This window comes from Hibiscus syriacus, unplaced genomic scaffold, assembly GCF_006381635.1.
Source record: "Hibiscus syriacus cultivar Baekdansim isolate YM2019G1 unplaced genomic scaffold, ASM638163v2 tig00110344_pilon, whole genome shotgun sequence".
Taxonomy (NCBI): Eukaryota; Viridiplantae; Streptophyta; class Magnoliopsida; order Malvales; family Malvaceae; genus Hibiscus; species Hibiscus syriacus.
This window is the reverse complement of record NW_024062695.1, coordinates 244,981-251,274: the sequence shown is the minus strand read 5'-3', so window position 1 is coordinate 251,274 and position 6,294 is coordinate 244,981. Positions and strand designations below refer to the sequence as shown.

The following is a 6,294-nucleotide window of genomic DNA, read 5'->3' as shown; positions in this document are numbered from 1 at the left end:
TCATAACATGTATTATAATACGAATTAAAGTCCAAATCAGGTAAAAATATAATATCCCAAAGTCCTATATAAATAAATAGAAAGTTTATGGAAAAAGAATAAGATAAAGTTTAAAAACATATGTACGATGTCTGAAAAGAAAATGTGCTACTAAATGATCCTTTAAGTACCAGCTGTAGTCTTAATAGTCAAAGAAATCCGAAAAGACAAAAACTAGAAAGAGAGCTAAAAAGCTCAGTGTATCTTTTAAAGTAAAACAAATGTCGATAACAAATATTAAATACTTCAGTCAAGATATGACGTGCAAATCAAACACATACAACAATAAATTAGTAGTATATTACATGAATATTATAACAAAAATTCCACACAACATTACCTTTCGATTAACAGGATGGGGATATTACTCTCCATAAAGGATCCTATGCAGATGACAAAAATATAACAATATACGTGTTAAAAGTGATGCAACATTAATAAAAAAAATAGATATATCACATATAAATATAATCAAATTCCGCACACACGTACAAATAGTAACATACAATAATAGCATAAAATATTAAATATATCGAACATGTCAAGGGTACACACCTATAGTAGCTAATCAATACCAACTAAATCTTACGCTTCCCACAATCGGTAATACTAGGTCCTGCATAATGATAACCTAAAAATAACACATCACTCTATGAGTACGAAAACCTATAATAACCAATAAAATAACACTTATATGTATCTCGAGATGGACATGTGGAATCGAGCTAAGTTGAATGAGAATGGTTGAGATTTACTAGAGAGCGATGCGTAGACACATATCCACCTTCAAAACATAATAAGAAAAAATGAGTTCATAATCTCAAAATTTACTTAACATAATTATGAATTTAAGCACTAAATGATGCAAAATAGGGTTTTCCCGTTAGAATTTAGAAAGCAGACTGTAAAAATAGATTCAAGACATTCAAAGGTATAAAGGTAGGGGTCAACATAAAAGTCAACAAAAAAAGTCAATAATCAACAATCAATTGTAAACAGTCTGGTTCGGGTCAAAACTGGTTCCACCGATTTAGTCTTAGCCAAAAACTCTACTCTTCCTGCCTTTTCCTAGGCATAAACCAATGCTTTTCTTTCATCCTTTCTGCCAGGAATCACTCTTTCAGCCTGAAACCAATAAACAATGGGATAGTCATACTAAAAAAAGAAGTGAAAGCATAAAACTAAAATGAAATAAGCATATAATCAAGTCAGCCAATAAGTGAATCCTTCCCTTACATAATAAATTACCATTGAAAAAAAAATGTTAATTTGGTTTCAGTTAGTCGGTGTCAGGATTTCAAATCGCGATCACGGTTGCGTTTTCGGTCATTTCGGGTTTACTGTGATTGTGGCCGTTGCGGGCGCTATTGCAGGTGTAGCGGGTAGCTCGGACAGTGACGAAACCGCTATTTCACAGGCGCTATCACATTTCCGGACCGTGATTTAAAACCATGGTCGGTGTAATTCAATTTCAGTTTGGTCAATGGAAATCACACTTACCACAGACCCTTGAATTTAATAATATCCCTAGATATGAAATAAGCCCTCACTGATCAGAGACAAACTAGAGGATCTTCGATCATGAAAATTGTTGATGATGGTTACCAAATAGAGGGATTTCTGTTACGTTTTTGGGAAGAGGAATGGAGAAACGGTGATGTTTTGAAAGAGGGGAGGAAGATGTCGATGATGATTAGAGATTTATGGTTTAAAGGCTATTGAATTTTAAGAGTAGAACTTAAGAATTTTGTTTTTTATTTTTTAAAATTGTAATTCCCACGTGGCAGGTTTTATTATTAAAATAATTCATGTAACAACCATGTTAATGAGAAAACGATCGAGTGACAAAACATATAAAGTTAGATGTCTCTTATTATCATTTGTAAATGCGGTCAAATCGATTTGTATATATATTTTATTCGAGTTTAGTTAGTGAATTTTTTAATATTTCCTTGTATAGTCATTGTATGATTTTAAGTGGCTATTTTCTTATGTTAATAATTATAGAAAAATGTCATTTTTATGAGTTTAGTTTACTATTGTGACCGTTAATTTTCATTGTAATTTGAATATTTTTCTATTTTTAATAAAACTAGTGACTTTTATCTTATAAAATAAAACTTAAATGACGCTTTGAGTTAAAAATTTAACTACTTTTTAATTTAAAATAATTTAATCTCTTTACGTTTGCAACATTATTAGCAGGTTTTAATATATAACAACATATACAAAGACATACCCATGATTTTATATTAAAAATGTGAATTTATAGAATTTTAGAGGGTGAAAATAAATTATTAATAAAAATTTAAAAAAATATCTAAAACAAATAAAAGTTTAAATTTTTAAGAAAACTATCGCTTCCGTCATACTCCCCCAATCCGTCCTTGAATATATCTAAAATATATATGGATTTATAAAACAACTCAAAGCCTTCTGTTTATTTATAAATATATTATTAATGATTTACTATCTATATTAAACTTTTTAAAGTAAAATTTTCATTTTGATCATTTTATTATTTTTTAAAGTTGAGAGGGTAAACTGATTGAAAATAAAAATAAAACAGTTAATGAAAATTTTACTATTTACTTTATATGATATGGTTGAATAAAATTGTATATCATTGAGTTTCGTAAGATTCAACATTTAAAACTCAACAAGATTGGTTTAGGTGAAAATTAACTTGATATCTTCTAAACAGTCTTGAATTCGAGTTCTTGTATATGTAAAAAAAAAATTCTATTATCCATTAAAATCAGGTGTGCGACACGGATCAATTTATATTAATCGAGGTGAAACCTTAGCAATGCATATATATATCAATCGCACTGTATGCTCTGAGATAAATTGTTGAATTTTAGAAATTCAGATGAAATTGTCGTTACATAGAGAAAGTGCTGCTCATATTTATATATTGTTTATGAGAAAAACGAAATGCTTGCCTTCCTGAAATGCCAGAATTTATGATCCTAAATATCGAGCAGTGTTTTATCGACCATCCAGCGATTGAAACTGTGCTAACATTGATCCCGAGTATTCGGTGTTCTGATCACCTCCTGTTGATGGATTGGTTTCTTGTTGAGGAGCAGGGGAGTTGGTTTCGAATGGTGGAGCGGCGGCTGGAGTCGGCGTGGTGGTTGTGTTCGATTGTTTGTTTTCTTCCTCTGATTTTCCTTCCGAGGATGATTGTTGCAACTGCAAAGCATGTTCCAAGTTCCATAAAACGTCCCCCATTGAGGGCCTATCGACACCATATTCGGCCAAGCATTTCTCGGCAGCCTCGGAGAATTTGTTCATCGATTCGGGATTGATGGCACCAACAAGATGAGGATCGATGATTTTTTCAAGCAAGCCCTTCCGCTTCCATTGCATTGCCCATTCGGCTAGGTTAACTTGCTCTCTAGATAACTGTGGGTTAATGGCGGGCCTTGCGCATAAGGTTTCGAGTAGGACAACCCCGAACGAATAAACATCGGATTTTTCGGTTAATTGTTGTCTCCTGAAATATTCGGGGTCTAAGTACCCGAAGCTGCCTTTCACTGCAGTGCTGACATGAGTCTGCCCCATAGGTGTGTCTTTTGACAACCCGAAATCTGCTACCTTGGCAACAAAGGCATCGTCAAGCAGTATGTTGGTGGTCTTAACGTCACGGTGAATGATGCCTTGTGCCGTACCGGTGTGAAGGTAATGAAGTCCGCGAGCCGCTCCGATGCAGATCTCGAGCCTTTGCTTCCAAGATAATGACGGCAAATCTTTCCCGTACAAGTGATCCCTGAAAGGCCCATGGGACATGTACTCGTAAACCAAGATCATTTCGCTGTTTTCGTCGCAATAACCTATCAGTGACACCAAGTGCCTATGCCTTAGCTTTGACAACATTTGGATTTCTGTCTGAAACTCCGTGATACCTTGCTCGGATTGGGGGTTCCCTCTCTTTACAGCAACTTGGGTTCCATCATCAATCGTACCTAAATACACATTTCCGAACCCACCGACACCGATTATCGCACTCGAGTCGAAGTTCTGGGTCGCTTCTTGCAACTCTGCAAAAGAGAAGTAACGGCCTAGGCCTAGTGTCGATGAGTTGAAATTGCTCTTCTGGGAAGCAGCTGACATGCTCAAGAAGCTACTGTCTCCAGCATGGAGTGGGAGTAGCCATGAAGAAAAGCTATTCCTCTTTCGCCAATCTTGGGGTCGCCTCTTCCATCTAATAACCATTGCACCAAGACCCACAAAGGCACCAAACATCATGGCGAAACCGATGACGGCCACCGTACCCTTGTGGCTCGAGTTCGAGGTTCCATCGACACCAAATTCCCCATCCAAACTATCGGCTGAGTTGCTCATTTTCATCACCTCCAAGCCATTAAGGATCGCATTAATGGTTCCGGTATCCTGGTTCAGTGGACCGATCTGAACAGTGAGTCCATCGGTGAACGTCGAAGCATTCACGACTATATCTTTGTAGTACGGAACATCCAGCCACCGGTTATGCTCGACAAATCCAACCCGGAGATAGCCATTTTATCATTGATATACACATTGAAATAGAGGTTATTGAGTGCCTTGCTAACAATGTCACAGAAATGCAACCTGAGCAAATAATCAAACGCTTTATCGACTTCCATCTCCCATGTCACATTGAAGTTCGGCTTTATCGTGCTCGCCTCAGCCACCGCCATCTCGATGAGGGATGAATAAACCGTTGGCGGTGCAATCCATGGGGTTAGCGTCTCAGGGTATTTGATTGCACTTGTTGAAGTAGAGGCTTTTGCAGCTACGGCTTTATCCATAAGATAATCATTATCAGGTATCCAAGTCCTTCCAAGGGTGTCATTTTGTGGGGTAATCAAAGGCCCCCCCATGTTCAACCTATAAACAACTTGGTAACCATGCTTGGTCAACCCTTGGAAGCTGTTAACCGGGAAAAGCGAAGTCCCCTCGTCTGCGATCAAACTATCCGACGTTGAAACGACCTCGATGCCGTTCACGAAAGCGAACGAATTCATCATGGGAGAGAACTTGAGAACAAATATAGGGTCATTCAAGTTAAGAAGATACTCCTTGAGAACCGGTATGGAAGCATTGCTAATCTTGAAGTTATGAAGGATAGCATAGTGATTCGCCGACACCGAGAACGTCGACTGCTGAAGATCATACTTCCCATCTTTTATAGCATAGAAATAGAGGCGGAGCCAATGGAAACCGGGTCGTTTCAGCTCAAAACTGTAGGTGGCTTCTTTGGGGAACACTTTCGCCGTCAAAAACAAAGGCGAAGGGAGATCGACATTGGAGGCAGACACTTGAACATCATCCTTAGAGTTGAGTAACTGAGAGGCGTCCTTATCGGTTTTGAACATCCTTCCATCGGGCAGCTTTGGGGCATCATTGGCGCCGCAGTCGATGAGGATGTTGTCCGTGGGACTGAAGGTGCCCGTTGCACGGGCAACAACGACGGTGGGACAACATAGGAACGTTATTAAAAGGATGATAGACACGGATGAAGATGGTGATGGTGGTGGTGGGACAATATGTGATGTTTTAATGCGATTCTTTCCTATCTCCATCCCTCCTGGAATTGGGGGGGGTGTAACAAAGAAAACAAAAATGGAACCAACGGAAAGGTGTTGGGGGAGAAATGGTGTTACATTTGTTTGTTTCTTCTGTTTTTGTGTTTTATGATTGGGATATCAATGGTGGAAAAGGGGTTGGCAGAGGAATTGGATGCGCAATACACAAATTGTGAGGGCAATGTTTAGTGGAGAATGATTTTTGGGTTATTCTTCTTTCGTTGAGAATTTGTTGGTTTTGGTGTCCATTTTTAGACATTTGGTAGCATTAGACATGGTCTATTGTTTTAACTTTTAACCAAAACTCCTCCCCTTTCTTTTAATAGTGAACTTGCTTAACTGAATTCTTCAACTGTCACTGCTATCGTGCCGTGTTTTAAATGTAAAAAGAAAAAGTGCATTTTAAATTTTGAAATAATAATTAAATAAATACTACTAGTAATTGTAAATCCAAAAGAGAAAAATAATACTACTACTAATAGCAACTGTACATGGTTCCATACACTCCAACATTAAATATGTGCCTTAAAAAGAGAAGAAAGAGTTTGACTGTAGTTTTTTTTAATTAATGAGTTATTTGATAATGAATGTACTTCTACTATAAATTTAATTGTCCGAATTTAAAATCTTTAAAAAAAATATACGTATATTATAAATATTATTATTTAAACTCAAAATCTTT

General features: G+C 36.9%; 1 pseudogene; it reads right to left on the bottom strand.

The window, feature by feature from the left end:
• Positions 1 to 2,935: 2,935 nt before the first annotated feature.
• Positions 2,936 to 5,632, bottom strand: LOC120120672 (annotated as a pseudogene).
• Positions 5,633 to 6,294: the final 662 nt, after the last annotated feature.